Source organism: Ceratotherium simum, chromosome 10 (assembly GCF_057802395.1).
Source record: "Ceratotherium simum simum isolate JZ-2026a chromosome 10, ASM5780239v1, whole genome shotgun sequence".
Lineage (NCBI taxonomy): Eukaryota > Metazoa > Chordata > Mammalia > Perissodactyla > Rhinocerotidae > Ceratotherium > Ceratotherium simum.
In genome coordinates this window covers 22901814-22919430 of record NC_141909.1, presented here as the reverse complement: position 1 = coordinate 22919430, position 17617 = coordinate 22901814, and the positions used below count along the sequence as shown (strand labels likewise).

The 17617-nt window shown below is 36.6% G+C and overlaps 1 long non-coding RNA gene across 1 annotated transcript; it reads left to right on the top strand.

Annotated features, from left to right (window-relative positions):
* The first annotated feature begins 3716 nt into the window (after positions 1 to 3716).
* Positions 3717 to 15490, top strand: LOC147916076 (uncharacterized). The gene is made up of 3 exons (XR_015553330.1): positions 3717 to 3844; positions 10273 to 10360; positions 13860 to 15490. It is a non-coding gene; the product is annotated as an uncharacterized LOC147916076 (long non-coding RNA).
* Positions 15491 to 17617: the final 2127 nt, after the last annotated feature.

Here is a 17617-nt window from a genome sequence, read left to right as displayed (position 1 = left end):
TGTTAGTAGTCCTGGCACAGACTAACTGCCCCGAGGAACTCAAGGGAGGTTGTGCAAGCATTTAACTGTTTCTCCACATTGTTTTTCTTTTTTGTTATGTTAAGAGATGCAATCACCAACCACCCTGAGCCAGTTCAAACCACACCGCAAGAGCCACGCCTGTGCAGATGGGCAAAAAATGCCCGAGAGATGACCTTTGCCTCATTTTAATGCTAAGATCTCTGCCCCAGAAGGAGCTTAGGCTTCATTACCATAACCTGCCATGTATGGGGAAGCATGTTTACCAACTCAGCCTGCACAAGTGAATACCCATCTCTCCCCTTTGAATATTCATTCCCCATCCAAAATAAAAGGCCCCTGCTGTCTTGTGCTCAGGGAGCTATGGCTTTGGGCTTTGTGAAATAATTTCCCCATGGACTCCTTATTGGCAGCAAATAAACTTTACTTTGTGTGACAACTACTTCTGGTGAAGGCTCTGATTTCAACTCACCAAGAAGCAGGTTCACTTTGGTTCGGTAACAGTCCCCAAATTACAAGATAATTTTGAAGAAAAATAACCTGAGGAACATATTTTCCTATGTTAAAAAATATATATTATAAAGGCAATGCAGTATTTGATCAAAAGTGGACAAAATTACGCATAAATAAACCCATGCCCATATGAAACTTCAGTATGACAGAGGTGCCATGTCACATCAGTGGTAAAATGGAGGACTGACTATTTAGCAGTGTAACTAGAAAAATGACTGTCTCTTTGCAAAAGAAAAAAAAATGAAGTTGGAGCCCCAAATCATCAAAAAATTTAACTTGAGATGAATTAAGATACTAAATGTCTAAAATCCCCAGCAGGTCAATGAAGAAAAACTATCTACCTAGTTGAAATAACAGACAAAAACATCAACAGATAATTCACAGAAATTGAATCAAGTATGGCCATTAAACATATGGTGAGATGTTCAACATTATTAATGATTAGAGGAATGTAAGTCAAAAGTGCAATTAAATGATATCTTATGTACATTCATTTGACCAAAATCATAAGGTCTCCCAATGTCAAGTGTTGGTGAAGATGTAAATCTACAGAATCTCTTAGGTACTGCCAATGAGAGTTTAACTTGGCACAACTATATTGGAAAACATTTTTACATTACATTTTTACATCGGAAAATACTTTTTCATAACAATTATACTTTTCCAAGTTTTTCAGGCCAAAATCTTTGGAATCTATCTGATACCTGACACCTAAGACCAACCAACTGGTTTCCCTAGGACTGAGAGTGTTACTGCACCAGGTCCATTTTTGCCCACCACCTGGAAAGCTAAACACCAAGATGACAAGATTTCAGAAAGAGTGTTTATTAATCACAAGGCAGCCAAGTAAGGAAAGGAGAGAATGAATCTCAAATCTGCTTTCCCAGAAACAGGGATTTAGGGATATTTATGGGGTAGGGGTCAAGGTGGTCTGAAAGGATTGTAGGTGAGGAGAGATGAGGTAATTGATGATCCGCACAAGCATAGTTTGGCTTCACACCTCTTCCTAGGACTTGTGTTCACAGAATGGCGGCATTAGCATGCCCCAAGGGTGAAGTCTAAACCTCCAGACATCAAAAGGTCACTTATCAGACACATGTCTGCATGGGCCCAGTTGATGGGTTGGTGGTCTCAACCAGCCTGAGATGGACAAGGGGTTCCAATTCCTGAAAAAAATAGCTCAAACACCCATTACTCTGGTGACCCAGGTTCCAGGGAGATGTTACCTATAGGAACCTAGTGGGAGTCAGATAGCATATTACCTAAGAAGCACAGTTAACAATGGGCAAGTTTATCATGCAGATTTAAGTCCTTGCCTTCCATTCTGATAAGTTTCTTGGTAAGGCCATCCCCCCCTTCTTCCTGATACAGGAAAGAAGGTAACTTTACAAATGGAGATTTCCTTTACAAATGTAAATGTCTCTTGCAAAGGGCAACCAGAACTAAGAATAGGCTTAGCATGGACGCTCCCAGATACCCAGAGATGTCTATGGTGACAGCATGTTTTGGGGGCAGGCCTCCCATCCCAAACTCTTTTGGTCAGTTAGTGGATCTGGGGGTCAGACCGTCTTTCAAACAGGGACATATTTTGAGGTGGCCAATTCTGATCCCCCACAGGTACTCACTGCTTAATCATCAATGGCTAACTGTTTGCTGGTTTCAAAAGGATACTCAAGATGCAATACTTTCAGTGCTATAACTGGAAAAAATTCAAGACAAATGAAGAGATTGGTCACCCTAAGTTAAACTTTCTGTCCAATTTATCAGAAAATCCAGTTTGTTTCAACTTCAAAATATGTTCAGATCACCTACTTGATACCATCTCTACCACTACCAACCTTTTCAGGCTTCCACTTTCTGTCATGCTTTTGGAGGTAAGAAGTTAGACTCTGAAGATGAACATTGATGTGAAGCCCAATTTCACCCATTTCTATTATTACTACCAGTGCTAGTTAAGTACCAAACACAGACTCAAGGGTTTATAAGTATCATCTCATTCTAATAACCAAATGGAAAAAGTTATTATTCTCCTTGCCAAAAAAACTCTGTGAAAACTGGGCCTCAGATATATAATTTGCCCAAGCTAGTAACTGTTGGAGTCCAGCTCCACCTCAGATCCTTCTACAATACGTACAATTGCTCTCCACATTGGTGAAGTGGAAATAAAGAAAACAGAATCTCAGAGGTTCCCAACAGCAGAAAAAATTAGAAATTTCACCTTTGCTACACTACTTAGATTGTATCTTATCTCTTGCTTATATCCAAGGGTGATTAACAATAGGGTGAGAATGTGGTAATCAACTTTAAATGTTTTTAACCCACTTTCTTCATTCAAAGAATTTCAGTACTTTGATTAGAGGTGAATAAACAGAGCCCAGATATTGTTTGCAAAAATTTTCTCCACTAAATACTTAAGTTAGTGACTTAAAAAAAAATGAAATTGCTAAAAACAGACAGGTTTGATTTTCATGCATCCAATTGTATTCTATTGTTTAATTCACTAAGCATTTTTCAAATTTCCTGTTTATATAGTTCAAGTTGATATAATGCAGTTGTTTAATTCCGAGAAAATAGGTGCTATCTCTACTATCCTTCACCTAGAAAGAGAAGCAATGATTTTTTTCAATAAATTTAAGCATGCTTTATTTTAAATATTGTGAATAACTTAATCTATTTGATTTATAATGATTTATAAACTTTAGGTGTAAATACATATGAAATAAAAATAGTACCATGCTGTATTTGTGTAGTTTGAATTTATATATGAAAGTTTTCTCCTAAAGCAAAGGTACAAATGCTTAGTTTTTCTCCATGATTATTAAAGATATGAGAAGTAATAAAGCCAGGTACCTGAGGGTTCCTGTAGATATTCAGTAAGAACATGATTGCCTTTTGACCTTGTTCCCAACACAGACATAGATGAATCTTGTCAATTTCCTGTTTTCTTGTTTAACTTGAGGGGTGACTCAAGTTAAACAAGAAAAGATCTCAATGATTTGTCAGTTTGTTTTGCAAAAGAAAGAGAATGTCTTCAGGGACGTTGCAATCACCAGATGGCGACCCCAACAATCATTGTAGATTGCCCAGGGGCTTATCAGGAGGGATCCCTTTGTTTCTCTCAAGCTCCTCCTGCCAAGCTCTGTAGCTCTATAAAACCCCCTTGATTTCTGCTCTTGTTAGGGTGGATTTGAGTGAATCCATGCTCCTACCTTCTCATCTAGGCCAACTCGAACGAGCCTTTCTCCATGTCCAAGCACCGATGTCTCAGTGTTTGGCTTGCTGTGCATGAGGTACAAGAACTTGAGATTAAGAGGTACGTTATCAGTAACACTGTATTGTAAATGTTTGTATTATTTTACAGTGGTCATATATGGAATCTATCAATCAGTCAAGTGTTAGTACAAGGAAAATGTGTCTAACTGGAAGGGATTTTTTTCCTTCATAAGAAAATCAAGAATCATTTAGTGCCTTATTCTAAACTTTTAAAACATGTTTTCTGGCAAGTATGATTCCTTTCCTTTTTTTGTTATAGATTTAGCTTTTTGTGTGAGATAATGGTCTTCAAAATCAGTGACTAGTAACAATTTGTGAGCTCCTATTATTGGGATCCACTTGCATTTTAACAAATAGGCTTGCTTATTTTGTCCAGGGCTCTCTGGGAACACATAACTGTCTTTGGTGGCTCTGGTGTGACACTTTGACAAAATATTCAAAACCACAAGATGCCCCAAGTGACTTTCTGGAAAATACTAAATGAAAACATTGATATTCAGTGATTACTTTCCTAAGACAAACACATTAACCATACCTTTCATGGGAATATACTAGTTTAAATGCTGGGCACAAAACTGTTTATTTGGCACGCTTTCTTTTGACTAAAAGATATTTTTTTCTAGAGTATAAAGAAAATGTAAGCTTGGTAGCATACACTCTCATCTGTATATTCCTTGGGAAATGACAAAGATAGGACAAGGGCAAAAATTAATTAGTGCTGGAAAGAAGGAAGGAAGCCATCCTTAACAAGAAACAGCCAGCTGAGAATGCTAGATGTAGCACATACGGAACAGGATATGTTGGAAAAAGACAAATGGAGCATCTTAAAATTCTGACTCTCATTAAATAGCAGAGTGGATGTGTGGAAAAGATCTTATCAGGGTCTCATTAATATTGCCAAACTTGGAACGAGAGCAGATGGAGCACAGGCAAATAGCACAAGAGATATTCTGCATAATGAGATGGGTCCTTCTTTCCTAAGAGAGTGGTTACAACAAGAGGAAGCAACGTTACCAGGATCCTTCATGAATAAGGTAGCAACAGCGACAACAACTAGTGAGACTTATGAAAATACATTACAAATTTTAAAGAGGGAACGACACTGAATTAGCAGAGAAAATACATTTATTTTAGATTAAACTACTAGAAGAAACCACAATCAAGTTTCCCAAAATATTCCCAGAGGGAGAAACTTGCACAAGTAATAATGAAGAAAGAAAAACTTAATGACTGTCAAGATAATATGAAGATGCACTTCGAAATGAAGGAATTAAAAAGACTGCTCATTATTGAGAACTGATTTAGTAAAGAAGAGCTAAACATAAAATGGTTCTCAAGTAAACAATTAACATAATGTTTAACTGTGAAACAACAGAGATATCCCTATCAAAGTCAGCAATCAGAAATATTTGCCCTGGCCTTTATTTTTCATATATGTTTTAAAAACTGCTGGCCAATGAAATAGCATAAGAATAGACATGAAAGGAAAACTTGTTTAAAAACATAGAAATTATTATCATTATTTATAAATAAAATTATTGTCTTCCTTGTGTAGGGGACAAGATTTGCCACCCTCAAGATGAGTCTCTTTGGCATGAGGATTATTTTAGGCTTATTATTATTACTATTATTATTTTTTTTTTTGAGGAAGATCAGCCCTGAGCTAATCCGTGCTAATTAGCATTGATTAGCTAATCCGTGCTAATCCTCCCCTTTTTGCTGAGGAAGACCACCTCTGAGCTAACATCTATTGCCAATCCTCCTCCTTTTTTAATCCCCAAAGCCCCAGTAGATAGCTGTACGTCATAGTTGCACATCCTCCTACTTGCTATATGTGGGACGCGGCCTCAGCATGGCCAGAGAAGCGGTGCGTCGGTGCGCGCCCGGGATCCGAACCTGGGCTGCCAGTAGCAGAACACGTGCACTTAACCACAAGGCTTATTATTTTTAAGAAGCAAAAGACTTAGGAAATTTTTCTTTTTACTACCCCCTTAACTGCCTAAAAGAGTTTAGGTAGGGAGCCTGTAGCAGTAACACGAAGAGAGCTATCACCAGATACAACTACAAAGAATAGGTGCTATGTGTGGTAAACTGGTGGGAAATTAGCAAGGCCTGTTTGTTCACATCTCTATCTGTGCCCCTTTGTTTCTTCATGGCATGGCAAACATTTGTTAGTCAAACATTTGCTCTTCCCATCTCCCTGCGAATTATCTTCCTCCTCCAGACTCCTACCCGCTTCTCCTTAGCTCTGGATGGCATTTAAGCCTCAATTGCCTGACTTCCTATGGACCTCATATTCTTATGAAGCCCCCATATATGTGAAATTAAATTTGATTTTCTCCTGTTAATCTGTCTCATGTCAATTTGATTATTAGACCAACTAGAAGAACTTAGAAGTGTAGAGGAAGATTTCTTCTTCCTCAACACTTGAAAATACAAGAGAAAAATCTAAAATCTAAAATCATAGAAGCAAGGAGAGAAGTTCTGTAAGATGTATGATAAAAAATGCATATATAAAGAGACAGGCACACATGCAAATATATAGCTAATATTTACAGAGTTGAAATGTATTATATGTTTTCAATAAATTAAATATCAAAAAATTTAAAATATCTAATAATGGATTTATTTTAAAAATGCACAGGATCTGTAGGAATAAACAAATAAGTTAGGTAGAAGAAGGGATATGTATTAAATACTAAATTAAATACTAATACTAAATTAAATACCAAAACTTAGTTTTTAGATTAAAAAATTTCCCCAAATTAGTTCGACAAATGAAATATAATAACAATGAGAAAGTTAATTTTAATTAATTGTGAAATGCAATAAACATGATTATATAACTATTTGGAAAAATTGTTTTAAATATTAATATAGTTTTTTTAACTTATCTAATTTCTTCATATATTTTATATGTATTAATGAGTGCAATATAAACCATAAAATTTCCAAATGGCTAGAAAAAGACGTTAAGGATAATCTCTTCAACAGGGGAGCCTTTTGAGAAACAAATGTGGAAATCTTTCATTATGCTAAGTTTGTATCTTTTGCTTATTAACGAGTTTGAACAATTCAACTAATTATTAACACTTTATTTTTCTTCTTTCATAAATTAACTTTTCATGCCCTTTGCTTACTTTTCTATTTAGAACTTCGTCTTTTCTAATTAATTCATAAGATCTTTTTAATAGCAAACATATTAACTTTAATTTTTTATATATTCATTTTAAATATTCTATATATGTTATATATGTTTTCCTTACATTGATTTTACAGTTCGAGTCACTGCCCATCCTTATAGATTGCATTTAAAATATAACAAAGTGATACATGTGTTGTGTAAACTCTGCACTGTAGACCAGGTGCAGCAACATCCGTCAGGAAACTCGTGGCAATAGGAGCGGTGGCAGATGTGAGATATCTTCTTATTCTATCATGTCTTGGGCAGTGCACAGCAGTCTAGCAGGGCTGGAAATTACACTCCTAACCAGAAGGCTGTGAGGGATTGGAAATTCATAATTAGGAAACAAGGGCTTCTGTGAGAGTGTACTCAAAGCCTGAGATACGGAAGCAAATATCAAGTGGTAAAGCTTCACTGAACCCCAAACCTTCCAGCTCAGTGTTTGTGACTATGGGCAAGAGTAGAAGTCATCTGATAGGATCAGGGGCTTGGCATGAGTGTTGCCATCACCATCAGTATGATGTGACAAGAACCAGCATGATTTGCCATATCAGTATTTGTGATTAGAGTAGCACCAACTCCTTCTTGCATGTTTGAGGGGTTGGATTCAAAACTTTGCAGTACTTTGTATCTCACTCAGGTATAAATGGGCCATAGCCAGTTTCCTTGGAGCTTTGCAGGGTACCAACTTCTTTTTCTGGGATGCTAGTCTGCATGCGATCAGTTTAGCACAAGAAAAACTGACATCTTAGCCCACTTCCGGGATCCCAAATGGGAGCCTCTAAGCATTACAATCCACCAACAATTCTTACCATTTCAAATTATAAAGCTTGTGAGACTTGTCACTGACAAGGTGGTAGAGAAAGGTTAATGAGTTTGCTTTGTAAGATGTAAATGTGGTTATTCTGAACTATTGTTTCACAAAATTTCTTTCCCTTTATGTTTTAGTTTGGGTGGGCCACGATAAATATTCTTATATAAGATTGAGAGGACAGAAATGAAGCAGCATCCCTATTGATTTTGTTACTCACAAGGTCATGGCAATGTTATCAGGAGGTCTTTTATGTATATACCAACTGCCCATTGATCATAGATCGAGGGCCTTTCCTGGGATATCAATTTTCCTGTAAGTCTGGCCGATACTCTGCTTGGGCTAAGCATGTTCCTGCCTCCACAGTGAGCCCTCAATATTCTTTGGAATAATGTCCCACTCAAATATTACCACCACCTCCACCACCTCCAACTGCAGCGTTACTTGCATACATCTGAAAGCAAAGAGACTCTGCGTGGGATGGCTGTATTCAACATTAAGAAAGTGACTCAAGTCAGCCTGCCAGGGAACGGTGAATGTTAGGCCAATACAATTTGTCTATGATTTGGTTATTCCTGGGCTATATTGACCCCTTACTCTCTGGAAGGTAAGGGCTATGAGATAGCAAATACATTTTTGTGTTGCTTGGAGAACGAAAAAATTTCCATCTCAAGAGTGAATGATACCTGGATGTCCCAATAGTAAATAGTTGTTTCAATGCTAACACTGTGTGTAATGACATCTGCAGTTGGACAGCCAATGCTTCGGACTCAATATGTGAGTAATCAAATTATTCTGGGTTTCCAAGTGGTAGTCAGCCAGCAATAACTCAGGGGCTATCCTATCAGACTGGCTACTTTACTCTCCCAATCTCATAGGAAAGCGATACAATTGTTAGAGTCTTCATCATCTATTGACTCAATATTCTGTACCTTTCTCCAGTGTTCCTTCTATCTCATGTTGTGTGCAATCCTTCATCGATTGCAAAGTGGGCTCACATAATGTGTCTGGATGTGTGTCTGTGTGTGTGTGTGTGTGATTCAATTAGTACTTTTAATTCGGCATTCTACCAAGTGAAGTTGACCCTCCTAAGCAACTTACTCCAAGGTCGTTAATAACAATGATCAAATTCTATTCAAGGTGATGAAGGGGAGCAGAATTTACCACTCCAATAGATCCCTCTTTGGCATAAGGATTACTTTAGTCTGATTATTTTTAAGAAACAGCAAATTTAGGAAAAACTCTGAAAAATAACAGAAGCTACCCTTTTGTAAGACACATTTATATTTATAAGGGAAATCTCCATTTGTAAGGATGTCTGCCCCTCTGTACCAGGAAGAGAAAGATAACTAAATCTATAGAAATTCTTATCAGTGGAGAAGGCAGGGACTTAAATCTATGTAACAACCATACACTCGGTTACTGTGCTTTGCCTGAAAATCTCCCATAACTGGCTTTCCCTCCCAACATCTTTTGTCTTTAGCTTAAGAAGGTATTTAAGGTGATGGCTTGGCCCATTTCAAGGAGTTAGGTATCTCTCATGTACACAGGAGGTTGTAGGGGAGAAAGAACTACTCCTGTACCCTCTAGGTCTTTCTGATGGTCTAAGAATTAAATTGACATGAGACAGAATAACAGAAGAAAATCAAACAAAGTTTAATAACAGGTATATGTGGGAAAAACTCAGGAAAACTGAGTAACTCACCAAAATGGCAGAAGCCACCACCTTAAATACCATCTTCAACTAAAGACAAAAGAGGATGTTGGGGGTAGTGGTTTGGGACTTCAAAGGGAAGGAAGGCAATTTACATGGAGATAGAAAAGCAAATGCTTGATAAACAAATGTTTGCTGGGCCATCTATAGACAATGAAATCTGAGAGACAACTTTGATAAAAATGGGCTTGCTAGTGCCTTCTTGTCTATCACACCTAGTTTATATTATACTATATTTATCTTATGGTATTAGCCCTTTCCTGGGATATGCCTTCTATCTTAAATTCTTTTAGCTAGTTAGGGGGAAGTTCCAAGTTTCTTTCTGAGTCTTTTGTTCTTAAAAATAATCAAGCCAGGGTCTAGCCCCATAGCCTAGTGGTTAAGTTAGGTGTCCTCTGCTTCGGTGGCTGAGGTTTGATTCCCAGGTGCGGACCTACATCACTCATCAGTGTCCATGCTGTGGCAGTGACCCACATACAAAATAGAGGAAGATTGACACTGATGTTAGCTCGGTGAATCTTCCTCAGCAAAAAAATTAAAAAGTTAAAAAAAGTATTCAAGCCAAAGAGACACATTTTGGGTGGAAAATTCTGATCCTCCACAAAGTATACATGTGATTAAACTTCTGTTTGTTTTTCTCCTGTTTATCTGTAAAACACAGATATTACAGAGATGTCTCTACCAAGATGGTAGAAGAGTAGAGGGAAAGTTATTTTTCCTCCTCTACAGTTATCTTAATTCTTTTGCCTCCATTCCTAGGAATTTTGCTGAGATAATACTCACAGTCAGTGACCAGCAATCTAGATGGCTGGACATGTTGCCCTGAGTGGATTTTCCCACTTCCAAGGTGAGTCATTGATCTCTAATCTCTTGATTTACTTCTAAAAAACTATCCTACTGCACCAATTGCCATGTTATCAAGAATAAATGGCCAGCTAACACAGATACTAGATTAGTATGAACAAAACGTCCATCATGAAACTTTACAAATAGAAAAATAGTAGCAGGTGTGTCGGTACCTTACTGCTCCATCACACTCTGATCAACACTAGGGTATAATGTATAAGCTGAACCTTGGACTCCATGACCCTGGTCTTTAGGCTATGGGAGTTTTAAGCTGCGTGATAAATGGTGGCCCCTCTCCTAGCGTAATCAGGGGTAGAGATAGAATAGCAGTATGAAGTGACAGAAACTTTGCTCTAGCTCTATGCTGCCAGCTCATTATATATGACTTGGAATGTGGGTGGGGGGGTGAGAGGAACTAAGTAGGGTGGACTGGCCCCTCCCTTGGTCCTGGCATGAGTCTGTTTTGTGGTCAAAGCAGGATTAGTCATTCAATTTTTCTTTAAAAACTATTACAAATATCACAAAATATCTACTAAAGGACTTGAATGAAGTTATCCCTTATGTCTCCCCAGTGTTGTGTGAATATTTAAATACCTGAATCTTATGGTTAGCATTAAAATATGTTCATTCTTTTTGCTTAAATTGAGTTTAAAGTTAATATTCTGGTTGAAATACTGGTCCTTTCTGGTTTCATGTCTTCAAATGCATTCCAGTATGCCCAAGATGTGGTGTGACTCCCATCATCCACAATAAAAATATAGAGAGAAAAGGCATGCACGCTTTATAAATAAAGGAAAGTAAATAAAAGGCAAAGAGTTTCCTAGCTGATCTTTTAGAGTTTTATTTAAACATTTACTGAAAAGCCTGGCCACTAAAATGCAGTAATGTAAGAATATCATTGATTCAAATCATGTGATTTCTCCTCCTACGCTTCCTGTTCCTCCTTCTCTCCTTTCTTTATCATAACTCTCATTGTCTTTGTTTGGAGTTATCAATGCAAATAATCCACAATCAATCTATAAATGAAAATTGGGGTGAGTTTATTATGAGTCAAATTTGAGGGCCATATAGCCCAGGGCCTTCCTTCCCCAAGGAAGGAAGGGCACCAAAGAAGTGGGATGTACAGTGTGGTTATATATCATCAAAGAGCATGTATCACATATGATTTCCATGTCCCTTTTACAATAGTCATGAAATTGCCCTGTCAGATTGCCCTGTCAGCATAGTGATTGATGGACACAGCAGGTAGCAGGTCTGCTGTCTCGATGGGCATGGCAGGTAGCAGGTCTGTTGTCTTGAGTTGGGTGGTCACAGGATGAGCACAGCAATCAAATCCTAGCCTAGGGAGAAATGCTTATCCTTAAGGAAATGTCAATGTGGGGGAAGTTGCATCCTTGTCTTAAGGGCATTTGTTCTGGTCTTTGGGACATGTTAATTGCTTAAAGCAGATACACAATGTATGTTCAAAGGCCACAGGCCCTTTTGGAAAAACAAGCTCAGGTCAAATTAGTTTTACACCAAATGGCTTCCTCATATGCTCCAATATGTCCTATTGCTTGCCATTTATTTATCAGAGTTTTCACTGCTACCACTTTATACTTTCTGCTCCTCAAACTCCAACTATGATTATTAAATTAACAGTGAATATTTGTCCATTAAATGTAAGAAGGCATACATAAATGGAAAAGAAAATAAAGGTTTTCCTTTTATCAGGAATCTTAGAGACTACATTTGAAATACTGTGTCAACCCAACTGTGTCAACTTGTTGACAGGCTAAATTCCCTTTTAGGCACTGTAGGGGAGGAAAAATAATTTTCCTTCTACCCTTCTAGGTTCTTTTCTGAGAACGCCACCCCCCCGATCCCCATAATAAAAGACAGATTAACAGGAGAAAAACAAACAGAAGTTTAATAACATGTATATCTCCTGTATACATAGGAGATACCCAGGAAAATTGAGTAACTTGCTGAAATGGCCCAAGCCATCACCTAAATACCATCTCCACCTAAAGGCAAAAGATGGCAGTGGGGGAGAGCCAGATTTTCCGGCAAAGCATAGTAAACAAGAGTAAAGTTGTTATGCGGATTTAAATCCATGCCTTCTCCATTGATAAGAGTTTCTAGAGATTTAATCCTCCTCCTCTTCCCGGTACAAATAGAAAGACTTATTAAATAGATTTCCCTTATAAATGTAAATGTCTCTTACAAAAGGGTAATATCTACTTGGTTTTCAGAGCTTTTCCTGTGTCCATAGTTTCTTAAAAATAACCAGCCGATCGGGGCCGGCCCAGTGGCATAGTGGTTAAGTTTGCGTGCTCCACTTCAGCGGCCTGGGGTTCATGGGTTTGGATCCAGGGCACGGACCTATGCACCACTTATCACCTCATGCTGTAGGAGGCATCCCACATATAAAGTAGAGGAAGATGGGCATGGATGCTAGCCCAGGGCCAGTCTTCCTCAGCACAAAAAAAAGAGGAGGATTGGCAACAGATGTTAGCTCAGGGCTAATCTTCCTCACACATACACAAAAATAACCAGCTCAAGATAATCCTTATGCCAAAGAGACATATTTTGGGGTGGCAAATTCTACTCTTCTGCAGTATGGCATACTCATATGCCATAATGATTTAAATAGATATGTGATTTTAGTGTATATCATCAAATAGGAAATGTTTTAAATTAATCAGTAATATAATCAAATTTATATTCCATAGAGTTTTACTATACTTTGGGTCCATTTCATATTTTAACACTTAAAAATTTTATTTCTATTTTGAATCATAAACAGAGTTAATATATATGACCCTAGATTAGAGAAAAATCACTGAAAGTTTATTTCTTATTTCTTGGTTAATATAAGAACTATCAATAATGTTAATTAGATTCATTTACAAGTCATGGAAGTGACTTGTCATGGAGTCATGGAAGAAATGTCAAAAAACTCACAACAGACCAATCTACATATTTACCTTGATTTTGACAAAGATTATATGTACTAAAAATCTATTGCTTTTGGGAAAAGAGTTAGATTTATATAAAAGACAATAAAAGACATTTTAGTCATGCAGGTAACTACATTCCTAGGGAAGTAAGATGAGATTAGTTTCTGTTTTTTTTTAATGAAAGAAAGTTTTGGTTTTCTATTGAGATTATTATTACACATTGAACTTTCTACCAGAGAATTATTTTGAAACTTTAACATGTACATTTTCTATGTAAATATATTTGAAGTTTTAATAGCATATAGATCCTAAAAGCATTCATGAGTGAAATACAGTATCCTTTGTGGCTATATATCTCCCTCAATATGTCTAATTTCATGAGTTTTATGAGACAGAGATTTGCATGCTGTGTTACCAAATGAGAGTAGAGTAAATACAGATGGTAGTAGTTGCAAAAAGAACAAATAATTTTTTTTCAGAAGAAACAGTTAACATTAATACTGACTTATAAAGATACAGGCGTATTTTCTTTGGTAACTTTTTGAATCTTTTTTCTAGAGCTTGGCACCTTGAATTATGGTTCATGGACCAGCAATATGGACATTACCTGGGTACAAGTGAGAACTGCAGAACCCCACTCCAGACTTCTTGAATCAGCATCTACAAGATACACATGTATATTAAAGTTTAAGAAGCATCCTTCTAGAGAATTCCAACACACTTAAACTTCTATTTCTCATTCCATCGGTTTTGGTTAGGATCTTGACTCTACCATATTCTAAGATGAGGAGGTACTTGACACAAACTTCTCTAACTGATCATCTCTATCAGGTCTACTATTTTGTTTGTTTCTTGGTCACGGTCAAAAATAATTCCTCATGGGTGGTCTTCTATAACTAATCCATAGGTTAACTGAAAACACTGAGAAACCTAAAAATGGAAAAGTTTACATTATTATGCTCCTGGAGGGATGCAGAATGGAGCATGACTATAAACCAGAGCAAAATGGAGTGTTTCTGGGAGTTTTACTTGCATGAGTCACTAAAATTCCTTTTTATCTTATTTTATTTTATTTATTTTATTTTATTTTTTGTGTGTGTGTATGTGTGAGGAGGACCAGCCTTGAGCTAACATCCAATGCCAATCATCCTCTTTTTTGCTGAGGAAGACTGGCCCTGGGCTAACATCCATACCCATCTTCCTCTACTTTATGTGGGACGCCGCCACAGCATGGCTTAACAAGCAGTGCTATTGGTGTGTGCCTGGGATCCGACCCGGCGAACCCCAGGCTGCCACAGTGGAGCGTGCCCACTTAACCACTTGCGCCACCAGGCCGGCCCCACTAAAATTCCTTTTTAGGTTTAAGCCAGTTTTATGCTTCCTTTCTGGGAATTAAAACTAAGATGATCATATGATTTATCACCTAAATTGGTACATTTTTTGAGAGCGAAATGGTTATAGCATGGAATGTCTTAGACACTTGGGACAGCAGATGTAAACCAGGACTGTCCTGGACAAACTAGGATATGTGATCATTTTTCGTTAAGTTGAAAGTCTTAACTACTATATTATATATAGTTTAAACTAAGAAATATCATTTGTACTAACAATTTCAATTATAATCAGGCTGAATGCATTTTTGCTTGTCATTTTGGAGGTAATTGACAGCTTATGGTCTTTCCAATATTTATTTAGTGAAAGCATTCATGTAACTATAGCATTTGAGACAGAAGTATTTATTTTGAGAATTGAGGATAATGAATTTCAGAAATGAAAATCATTTCTATACAATATAAAAGTCATATTATTTATGATATATATGCAGTCATGTGCCACATAATGTTTCAGTCAATGATGGATTGCATATACAATAGTGGTCCCATAAGATTAGTACCATATAGCCTAGGTGTGTAGTAAGCTATACCATCTAGGTTGGTGTAAGTAAACTCTACAATGTTTGCACAACAACAAAATTAGCTACCAACAAAAGTGCCTAATAACACATTTATCGGAACATATTCCCATCATTAAGCAATGAATGACTGTTTATATACATATTTATATACATATATTTAATGCATGTGATAGTCTACTACTCCAAATAGGGAAAAATTTTTGAAAATATTTCTACAAACCCCTTTAAAATGTCAAAACTGATTTACAAAAAAGTAATTTAAATTAAAATTATATGGGCTTTTAACTAAAAATGATAAAGATCATTTAATATACATAGCAGAGGATTCAAAGTGGGTTTATTACTAACTTAAAAAAAAATATTCCTTGTTCTTTTTTTTATTCGTGATCTTAGAGAATGAGACCTTTTCATTGGAGCCAGAATGTTTCCCATTAGGTAATTCTAAACAAATCTTCTTTTTTGCTTTCTAATTTCAGTGTATTCTTTGTCTGTGATATTTCTTTCAAATAAGCCTATATTAAGACCAAATCTTCAAAAATGTTTCCTGAAAACCATGATTTTCAACCTTGGCTACACATTATAATCACTTGTGGAGTTTTGTTAAAATATCAATCCAGGGCCCCATTCCTTTTGACTGAATTAATTGACTTTGGTGTATGCCTGTCATGTGAACATTCCACATGTGACTCTAACATGCAGTCAGAGTTGTGAAACAATCTGTTAAAATATGAAATGCAGGGGCCAGCCTGGTGGCATAGTGGTTGGTTTCACACGTTCCGCTTCAGCGGCCCCAGGTTTCCCTGTCAGATCCTGGGCGCAGACCTGTTCACCACTCAGCAAGCCATGCTGAGGCAGCATCCCACGTAGAAGAGATATAACTCTACAACTATGACATACAACTATGTACGGGGGCTTTGGGGAGAAAAAAGAAAAAGAGAGAGATTGGCAACAGATGTCAGCGCAGGGCCAATCTTCCTCAAAAAAAAAAAAAAGAAATGCAAAATTTATATTAAAATGAACATAACTAAAAGCCCTAACTCTTATCTCTTCTAATCTCCCTCAAAATACCCATGAAAAACAGATATAAAGTTATAATAACATCAACAATTAAGGAACGTATAAAAATAAGTAATTTACAGATTCTGGAAGTAATTTTCACTAACTATAGAGTCAGTGGAGCCAGAATGTAAAAAGCTTATACTTAATCTAACAACATGTGTCTTCTGATTATAAAATAAATAAGATTTTTGTCCCTTTTGTATTGGTTCCAGTTTAACAAAATGAAATTTCTTAAAAACTCAGATTAGAACTTTGAGTATGTAAATCCAACTAGCTATAAGAAAATTGACAGTGATTCAACCAGTAGGAAACTAGAAGTGAATATACTGCCTAGAGCATTAAATTCAAAGAACATTAAATGAACAAAACACAATGTCTATAGGATTGGCCTAGGGCTGCCTAATTTAGCCACAGAAAGAACACGGAGGAAAAATGTTGACCGCTAACTCTCTTGAATGGATTTTATAAATTTTGACTTGACCAAAATATTGTTTACACATACTCTGCTAAAACTCCCAGAAACCCATAGCGGATGATGAATTAGAAGGCCAGCCTGATGGAGGCTCCTGACATGAGGGGAATGGCAATCCTCAAAATTAAAATGCCAAAATTGGGAACATCTGTGGTAACACTGCATGGTAAAGATTGTAATTTTTCTTGTACTCTTAGATTAGAAGTTCAGAATATTAGTTGATTGGAGCAAAAAGGAAGTCTACTTTATTCTGGAGCCACCTACATCAGACGACATGAGAAATAAGGTCAACTGTGCTCTAATCAGCCTGCTCATCACTTGAGTACTATGACAATAGGCAAAGTAATTAATGAATAAATGAGGATAAAGGGACAAAAGTAACAGACACATTTTGTACACTGAAAAACTCTAGGTGGGGCTTCATGACTTTCTCTGCACTTGAGTATACATAAAATAAACTCAAAATAATAATCAAAGCCTGTGGGGAGAAAATACCACAGAATTAAAATGGTGATATGATCCTACCCTCATGACACACAATCCCTCTAAGAGGTAACTACAGCATCTTTACACAAAAAATTACATACCTATATGAATATGAATAAAAAGTTAATTCTAAGGAATGTCCCCATGTCCATATTCTGGTAGAACATGACTCTTTAAATATGCAGATTTAGTATAAGTAATTAGTTATACTAACTAATCCAATATGACTGGTATCCCTATAAAAGGAATGTTTTGCTATGTGAATAAATTCATTTTTCAGAGAAAAAAAGCGATATATGAAAATGTACATGATGAAATAGGTATATTTCTTACAAATTTATACAGCATTGCTCAAATTTTTATAAATAACAGGTAATAAATAAA